A 10,000-nucleotide genomic window follows, 5' to 3' on the forward strand; every position below is an offset into this window, starting at 1 on the left:
GGTGTCTACAGAGGTAAAGTTAATCTTTTACTCCCGAGAGCCTCTTGTATGTGTGGGGTGTGTGTGTGTGTGTGTGTGTGTGTGTGTGTGTGTGTGTGTGTGTGTGTGTGTGTGTGTGGCGGGGGCGGTGTGTGTGTGGGTGCGTGTGGGCGGGTGTGCGGGTGTGTGTCTGAGACTCAGGCCCCCAGGGCCTCTGTTCTTTAGCTGGCAGGGCCTGTTTGGCCCTAGGCCACTCCCCAGTCCTTTACCAAAATGTCTGTAGGTCTGTCTCATGCGTACGTACGTACGTACGTACGTACCTACATACATACATACATACCTACCTACCTAGAGATCGACATGACCAGAGATTTCATAGCTTTCACTTAAAAACTTTTAGTCAGCCACGAAGCAGGTAGTACAATCGAAAATTCGCTCTCTTGCTTAGTCATAAAGAACCGTTGGAATAGGTGACGTTTACTTCCTCCGATGGCTAAGGCTTTTTATTATCTGTGGGGAAAGACTTTTAAGATTCGTGTTGGTCCCGAAGGAGACGGCGAATTAGTGTTTGGGTGAGGGAGCCCTTCCACCCGTTTGTATTCTTAAAGAGACCACTTCCCCCTCCCCTCCCCCGTTGTTAGCTTTTGGGTCTTTTGTTCGTTTGTTTCCGTTTTTGTTTTTCTGTTTTTTCTCTTTCTTTTTTTTTTTTTTTTTCCTTCCCTTTGGTTTCAGGTTCTACCTCATCCAGCCCACTGGCCTTAGTCTCAGTCAGGCCATCGCAGGCTGTGTTCACATTTCGGAGGCGGTAGAGATGTGCAAGATCAAGACAGTTCACCCAGAGAACTGGGCGGCGGGTGCCTTGCTGACATCGAAAAACTGATCTGCTCATCATGAAGCTCCATTTCCCCTCCTCGTCCTCCTCGTCCTCCTCGTCCTCCTCCTCCACCCCGTCCCCGTCCTCGTCCTCCTCGTCCTCGTCTTCCTCCTCGTCCTCGTCCTCCTCCTCGTCCTCGTCCTCCTCCTCCACCTCGTCCCCGTCCTCGTCCTCCTCCTCGTCCTCCTCCTCCTCGTCCTCCTCCTCCACCTCGTCCCCATCCTCGTCCTCCTCGTCCTCGTCTTCCTCCTCGTCCTCCTCCTCCTCCTCCTCCTCCTCCTCCTCCTCCTCGTCCTCCTCCTCGTCCTCCTCCTCCACCTCGTCCCCGTCCTCGTCCTCCTCCTCCTCCTCCTCCTCGTCCTCCCACTCCGCCTCCCACTCCTCCTCCTCCTCCTCCTCCTCCTCCTCCTCCTCCTCCTCCTCCTCTTCCTGTGTGCTGCTCTCTGTCAAGGAGAAGATTTCCAACTCAAATGCAGACCAGAAGATTTCTAGGTTCCAAAACTTCAGGGTTCCATGGATCATGGTGTCCAAAATCTGCACAGGGCCTTCAATAACGGCCCTCGTTCTCAGCGCACACAAGTCAACCCCAGACCAAGGCACCCTAAGGGCAAAAACCCTCTAAGGTTTCTCCCATTAGACCCCGAACATCAGCACACACCCCCTCCCCCGGTCTCTATTTCGTATCGCGTGCGCTCAGACAGACGGCAAACACATCGATCGATCATTTTCCTTTAGCGTGTTTCATGAACGTTGCACTGGCCGAAGAAACCTAGGTGTGTAAAAGCTCATCCCTGTGTAAAAGGCTTCGGCTTCTCAGTGAAGGCGTCGAGCCAAGGGACCCAGGCCCCTCTGTCAACTTTTCACTGGATTCATTGGCCTCACTGTTGTCCCAAGCGACGGCTGGTCAGATTTCTCATGGTCATTTTTTGCCTTCTGGCTTTAGAAAGGGTCTTCAACTGGGGTAAAAAGAGCAGGCTTGTTTGGGGCGCTTTCATGGTGGGGAGGAGGGCGTGGTGGCCCGTAGAGGTAGGTCCCTTGGATTCACCCAGTCTCAGGTAGTGCCCTATGCAAAACGTTTCTTCTCGTACCATCAGGGTCCTACCTTTGGAGAGTTTCCCTGCCTTAAACGTCCTCTGCCCTCCGCCTATTCATCCACCATCCACCCACCACCACCCCGCTGACCTGTTCATCCCGTCCATGGTTTTTCTCTTCCGAGAAAGAAGGTTACCTATGGCTCGTCCCCAGGCTATGTATGTGTCCATTCACCTCCTGAAAGACATGCCTCGGTCACCTCCGAGAGAGTTCTTGGCAGTGAGGAATAAAACCGCCACCGTCAAGGTCCGCGTGCAGGTTTCTGCGTGGACCTCAGCCTTTCGACTCCCCGCGTCACCTCGGGTCCATTCATAGCAAGGAGTCCCCCGAGGGCCGCGTCTTACGGTGAGAGTGTGTTTGGCTGTGAAAAACACCACCCCTGTACCCAGAGTTCCCAAAAGCGGGGGGGGGGGGGGCGGGGGCTGGGGTGGGGGTCGGGGTGGAGCTGAGGGCACGGCACGTCAGCATACCGAAGCGTCCGGAACCCCGAGGAGGCGGGCAAGGAAGGGAGGTGTCCCCGGGACAAAACCTTCCCTCCCCCGTCCTTAGGGTCGATGGCCGGGCCTGAGAATGCCATGGGCACGAGACGGATTTGTGAAACCAGAATTCCAAGAGAGGGGACCTGGCTGGCTGAGACCCCAAAATGAGTTTCTTTGGGGTTCGTTAGGGCGGCAGGCCAGGAGACACCCACCGTGTTCCACCCGACTCCCAAATGGGGCGAGTTTATCGAAGAGAAAAAAAAACAAAGCCAAACCAAAAGGAAACACACACGCAAACAGAAACCCCACCAAAACACACACACACACACACACACACACACACACACACGCGCGCGCGCGCGCGCGCACACACCACAATTCTGGGTGCGCTATCTCCTGTCCATGATTTCCCGTGCCTTTTGGGCATGGCCGATAGAGATGGACATGAAACGGCAGGACAGCAAGCTGGCATCCATCTCGGCCGGCCTAGAGAAGTTTCCCGAGTGAAATATCAGAACCAGGGCCGGGGGGGGGGGGGGGGGGGCGCAGAGAGAGGCGGGGGAGGGGGGCCCACGTGACCTGGGAGAGAAGCGGGGGCAGGGGGGCGCTGACCGACCTCGGTTCACCCCGCCCCCCTCCGGCCGGCCGAGAACCTGCCTTCGCTTCCTGCCCTCAGATGTGTGAGAGGAGGATGTTTCTTTCCAATAAATACCAACATATCATTTCAGCCTGTTTGTGTGCTTCTTTTTGTGTGTTCGTTTTCTGGACGAGGCCAAAGAACACTTCCAGTGAGTGGAGGCGTGTGTACAAAGGAGGATCTGACAGGACGGGAGGGTGCGGGTCAGTCCATGTGCCAAGAAATCCAGAGAATCTGTCGCAGCTGAGACTCGGGCCTTTTGCAGAAATAGGCCAAGAGGGTTCAGATTGGATCCTTCACTGCCAAAATAGTCATCACAGCGGTTTCCGGGAAGGGATTGTGTTGCAGGAGCCAGCGTGGTGGCCCTCAGGCCTCAGGCCTCAGCCCGGCAGGCAGGCAGTCAGCAGCTATTGTCTGTTGGTCCCGCCCCCACCCCCACCCCCACCCCCACCCCCGTTCCTTCTCCAGAGCTCCTTCCTAAGTCCCCTGGACTGACCTTTGCCAGGAGCGGGGGAGGGGAGGTCCGGACGATTCATTCGGCAGGGCCTCGTTCAATCGCTCCATTCAAATGCAGAAAGCTCTCCGGTCAAGTCGGAGCCTTTGACTTTGCCTCGAGCTTCTCTTTAATGAATGGCTTTGTCTTTTTTCTTTCCCCAATTTCCCCACCCTTAGGCTGCCCCCTCCAAACTGCAGGGAGGGAAGGAGGGAGAGAGGTAAGGGACGGGAGGAGGTTGTGTGAGAAACAGGCCTTTTTTCCAAGCAAAAGGTGTCCCCTCCTTTTCCTAACCCAGGAAACCCCACTACGCCATTTGAGAATCATGGACATGCATGGAAGCAGATGTCTTCACTTGAGATCTTCCTCCGCAGGAGGACAGAAAGGAGGGCCAGTTTGTCCCTCTTGTGCTGGCCGGTTCTTAAGTCACTTGAATTCAACATAATCAATAGAGCATGGAGGCACATTTTGGGGCGGCCTACTCTGGAGCCCAACAGTTCCCTCCTCTGAAAGTTCCTTGGAACATATTAAAGCTGAGCTGGTGACTCGTGTGGGTAGGTGTGAGTGTGTGTGTGTGTGTGTGTGTGTGTGTGTGTGTGTGAAGGAGATTTCTAGATGTCAGGGTCGAAGCAACTTTAGAAGTCTGAAACACCTCTGATGATGTCGTCGGGTGTTTGGTTCAAATCTCGGAGTGGCTCTCAAAGAAACAGGCACGAGGATTGTTTCCATAGGAGCCGTTGTGGCCGTTTCGTCAAGTTCTCTAGCTTCCGTTTGCAGGGCTTCAGGCAAAGGGCCATTTTAGTTCTCAGTGAGGCCAAGTCAAAAGGGTGGGAGAAAATGGCAAACGTTCATGGAGAGAGTCGTAGCCAGATATTGGAGAGAACTCAAAAAACTTCGGGAGGCAGCCCAGTTTTCAGGTTAAGAACAACACCCTAAGGGAAACGAGTAGCTCCAGAACTTCATATCCACAAGTGAGTATCCCCGTTTTATGGAAACATAATTTTGGCCTCCAAGTAACGTATGCAAATAACTCTGTTGCCAAGGAAATAAGAAGACTCACTGAGAGTTTCTGAATAAAGGAAGGTAGGGAGAAAAAGGCCAGTGGTTCCATCCTGCTGACAGAGGTCTAAGTTACCAAATGGATGTCCATCTTTAAAAAGAAAATTGGGTTTTGTTTGTTTGTTTTTGTTTTTCCTTGTATCTGGAAAACAGAAGATTTAAGAATCAGTCCTAATCCCTCTGTCTCTCTGTCTCTCTGTCTCTGTCTCTCTGTCTCTCTGTCTCCCTCCCCCTCCCTCTCCCCCCTCCATATATATATACATATATATACACATATATATACATATATATACATATACACATACATATATATATACATACACATACGTGTGTGTGTGTATACATATACGTATGTGTATATATATACGTATATATATACATACATATATACACACACACACACACACACACATATATATATATATATATATATATATATATATATATATATATATATATATACGGGTATTTTATACAGGTTTCGTTTTTCAGATTCTTTTCTCTCATAGGCTTATTACAAAGTATTGAGTAGAGTTTCCCGTGCTATACAGTAGGAGGCGCTTGCTTGCTGATTACCGATTTTATGTACAGTAATGTGTATATGTTCATCCCAACCCCCTGAGTTATCCCCCCGCTTCCCCAATCCGTCCTACTTTACACAAGCAGTCATACACATTATCATCCTATTCATCAGTTCATTCAACCCCGTGTAAGTCATCGTTGTTCTTCTTGGAGTCCAGTCTTTCCATCGGTTCTGCCGACCTTGCCTGATGATCGAGCGTGACTGGACGAGTGACGGTTCCAAAAAGTTTGCAAGAGCTTCTGTGAAGGACTGTAGGATTTGCCCGGCGAAGCGGGTGCCGTGATCTGATCACAGGGGAGGCTGTGGAAGGTAGACCCCAAGTGGCAAACACATTTTGTTTTTTTAACAGTCTCTGTGCCACGGTGAGGGCATCAGTCTTGCAGTGAGTGAGGGAAGACTTCAACCCACACGGAAGACATACCTACGGCCACAAGAATGTTTGGATGACCCCTACTAAGTGGCAGTGGAATGAAGTCCAGTGGCTGGGGTTCAGAGGGTCCAGAGAGGGGAGGTTTTCTTTCCAGAGGGAAAAATAATTTTCCCCCCCAGGGTTACAAGCATGACAGGTCAGACGTTGCCGGTAGACTGTAGAAATCTTCCCGCCAATGTCTATGTACAATTGGAGTCATCTTCAAGGCACCATGGGTGGGTGAAGGAATGCAAGGTGGGGGGGGGGGGAGGTTGGTCAGGGAGTAACCAACCGGCCGCCGGGCCGCCGTCTCCCGTCTGCCATAGCCCCGTCCGGCTGTTGACAGGACAGAATGGACTTGATCCACGTGTGCCCCGCCTCCCCCACCACCTTTCAACAGGCTGTTGCTGCTGTCTTGGCATGAAAGTCGGTTAGAACATCTCCCTGATACTGGGTTCGGTCCCTTTCGTGTGAGCCTCCATTTTGACGACGACAGACAACCCTTTATGCCAGGGCAGAGAAGACTTCCAGGAAGAAACATCCCATCATTTCTGGAACAGTTAGAACACATCGGTGTACAGACACAAGCCAAAGAAGACTTCACGTTGTTCCTTCCTCTTTGACAACGCTTCCCGTGTCATCGAACCTCTCCAAGAAACGTACTCAGTTTCACCTCTCTCATTTCTCAGGAGAGAGAACACATTTTGGGGCTATTTCGAGGGCCCTCTCCTCCTGCATCCTAACTCAAAGTGCGTTCTAAGTCCAAAGGACTTCACCTGTCCTTCAATTTAGGGGCAAGTGTGTCCAAAATATCCAAAAGGTTGTAAAGCACTTAATCGGATATAGGTCACTGTGAAACAGTGCTTCGCTAGCCATGTCACCAACATCCCAAGGAGAGACTTGCTAGGCAGAGAGAGAAGCTTCTTCGTCAGTTCTGAGCCACACCTGGTTCTTTGAATCTCGAGAGGACTAAGCTGATGTGAGTCCTCCGAGACCTGATAACGGCAACCTAGAAAATAAGTGATGACTTCTGACAAGGCATAAGCTTTTCTTTCTTGCTTCCTTTTCCTTCCTTCCTCCCTCCCTCCCTCCCTCCCTCCCTCCCTCCCTCCCTCCCTTCTTTCCTTCCTTCCTTCCTCCCTCCCTTCTTTCCTTCCTTCCTTCCTTCCTTCCTTCCTTCCTTCCTTCCTTCCTTCCTTCCTTCCTTCCCTCCCTCCCTCCCTCCCTCCCTCCCTCCTTAAAGATAAAGGAAGAAACCTTTCCTAATCTAATCTAATCTCTCATGATGGACAGAGCAGACTGATGAAAGAAAAACCCAAACCCTAAACCCAAACCTTGTCCTTTTAACACAGAGAGACAACTAAATTCTATTTTTGCACTTGTTTCACGTTGATACGAAAACTCATTTCTGTCTTTGAATCCATCCTCATCTTATCCAGTCAGTCCTGACCACGGATCCGATTCCTTTCTAAAGACCGTTTTCTTCACACACGTCTTCCAATTGTCTGTGCCCATTTTTAGCCTGTCCCTTGTTTTCTTTCTTTTCCATTGAGAAAAGACCACCTTTAGGACTAAAATCTCTTTTCTCCTTCCCCCACACATTATCTGCATATCTTCTACTTTGCCTCCCCACTCCCCCAAAAAAGTCCTCTTCCTACCATGAGGATGGCGACATCAGGTAGCTTGGACCACGCACGTTCCGTTCCTTCTTTAGAATGCCTCGTCCTTGGACACTGTCTGTGTTTTTTGTTTTTTGTTTTTTTTTCTTCAGTCAGTCAGTGCAAGTAAGGAAGCCAACCACAGTGAACAGTGTGAACATGGAATACTTTGTAGAAGTCTAGGCTCCTACCGAGTACACTCTCTCCCTAAAGCACAAGATCTATCTAGGCACGGAACCAAACTTGCTCAGTCTCTCCTCCGTAAAAGGTCCAAAGCAGGGAGACCCTTAGACTCGTGGAGCCACGAACATTTCAGTATTTTATCTTATGTGGAGATGATGTAGACGCTCGCTGAGATTTCACCCTGTCATGGCACTTAGCCAACCTCTAAGCCTAGAGATGACCAGAGATGTTGGAAAGTCTTGAAGTCGGCCTATGGAAAACAATCATGGGGGGGGGGGGGGAAGTTCCCCTTAAACATTCTTATCTCGTTAACGTCTGTGCCCTCTATTTGTTATGAGCAGTCCTACTTAGACGATTCGTGAACATTTCACGAGACGTGAGGGCGGTTCAGTTCGTCATGATCTCTACACCTCTACACCGCCCCCCTCCCCTTTCACGTGAGAGATTTTCTTCCTGATTTCAGAGGGGAGAAGTAAAAGAGAGTCAGTGTCCCTCTCGTGGTGTTGTCAGTCTAATTCCAAAACATCTCTATGCCACGGAGGCACATTTGGGGGCGGCCTACTCAGGGCCCCAAGACTTTCAAAGTCAAACTCAAGGAGGGCGTAAATGTACTTCATGCCACCGAACCCGAACTGGTGAACCTGATGGCTTACTAGGAGATGATGTGTCATCGGCCCACCAATTTAAGACACAGAACCAAACACCCTCTCCTCGATGACTCGGAGCAAGTGAGTTCCTGGGGGTGGGGTGGGGTGGGGTGGGGTGGGGTGGGGTGGGGAGGGGAGGGGAGGGGAGGGTGTCTGTCGGAGAGGGTCCTCTGCTCCAGGTGGGTCAATAAGCACTGCACATGACAGTAGGTGTTCATGGTGTTCCTGGGAAGGAAAGGCAGGGAGAATTTTTATTTTGAAAAGCTTATCTTCTCACAGCATCGACACTATGAACGATGATGCAACTTCACTGGGGGCGTGCGGGGGCAGTGAAGGCCAGGGAGCCTGGCAACATAGAAGAGCCACGGAGGCTGGCTGTGTGTGACCCCAAGGATGTCCGGCGACTCCTCTCACTTGGGGTGGGGGGTGGGGGGCGGGGGTGGAAGCAGGGGCGAGATTCCTGTGTGTCTGTCTGCATTCATCAGTCGTGGGAGAGGAAAAACGATGTTTCCTCAACGATCCTTCTGAGTTCTTGCCTGAGAGGCCCCTGTCCCCAAAAGACAGCTCGAGAAGAGAGCAACCCACGGCTGAGGAACGCGTGCACTGTGACCCCCGCGCAGGAGAAGCCCAAGCCAGGAGTCACTCGAAACGGCGGGCTCTGAGCTTGAGCTTGAGCTTGAGCTTCTTCTCAAGGCAGATTTTGGTCCTCCTTTCAGGTCAGGAAGAAGAGGGAGAGGCAGAGCGGCAGAGCGTCCTCGTCGCCCACCCGTCGTTTCTGAAGCGCCTTAAATTCGCACGCATCTGTGTGCCAAAGCGGTCCATTTCGGGGTGCCCGATTCCGGTTCCCTCCGCGCACGGAGAAAAATGTTCTGTCCCGATTCACTGAAATGCTCCCAAAGGGCCTTGGTGTGAGGCAGTGGACCTATGCCCATCCTGCCTCCATGGCCTGCCAAAGGCAATGCAGCTATCCCCGTGGAAGGGGGATCCGGTAGCATGCGACCATCTGTCCAACATCCCTTCCGTCTCCATGAGTTCTCATGGAAAATGAGGATGCCACATGACGGGGGATGGGGGGGAGTGGGGATGGGTGAGGGAGAGGGAGACAGAAAAGGAGGAAGGGAGAAAGTGGGGGAGAGGCCGGGAGGGGGAGAGAGAGAAGAGGGAGGGGGGGAGGGAGGGAGGGAGGGAGGGAGGGAGGGAGGGAGGGAGGGAGAGACAGGGAGGGAGAGACGGGGGGCTGGGGTGGAGAGAGAGACAGAGAGACAGAGACAGAGAGAGACAGAGACGGAGAGGCAGAGAGACAGAGAGGGAGACAGAAAGAGAGGAGGCGGGAAGAAAGAGATAAAGTGGGGAAGAGCAGGGGTGGGGGAGAGCCAGAGAGAGAGAGGGAGGGAGGGAGGGAGGGAGGGAGGGAGGGAGGGAGGGAGGGAGGGGGAGGGAGGGAGGGAGGGAGGGAGGGAGGGAGGGAGGGAGGGAGAGAGAGAGACAGAGAGAGAGAGAGAGACAGAGAGAGAGAGAGAGAGAGAGAGAGAGAGAGAGAGAGAGAGAGAGAGAGACACACACACACACACACACACACCGGGAGAAAGAAAGAGACAGAGAGCCAGCGGCAGAGACAGAGACAGAGGCAGGGAGTGAGCGACAGGGAGCCAGGTAAAGGACACTGTGCTTGGGTATCTTCTGAGTGTTCGCACGTGTTTTCTGAGCTATGGAGATCAAGATCAGTCCGATGAGAAGAAGGGAGTCTGCCAGCCCCACCCAGCACTTCTTGTCTTTTTGCAGAGATGAGAGTTAGATTCTAAGTTCGGGGCCCCCAGTGAGGGAAGCCGTCCCTTGTGTTCTGCCCGTGACCCTGATCGGGGTGGATGGAGGACGAGGCGACGTGGTTGGGGCTTTCCCCCCTCCGC

This window comes from Delphinapterus leucas, chromosome 21 (assembly GCF_059928025.1).
Source record: "Delphinapterus leucas isolate spDelLeu-1000000601 "Yukka" chromosome 21, BTC_Dleu_Yukka2, whole genome shotgun sequence".
In the NCBI taxonomy this organism is placed as follows: domain Eukaryota; kingdom Metazoa; phylum Chordata; class Mammalia; order Artiodactyla; family Monodontidae; genus Delphinapterus; species Delphinapterus leucas.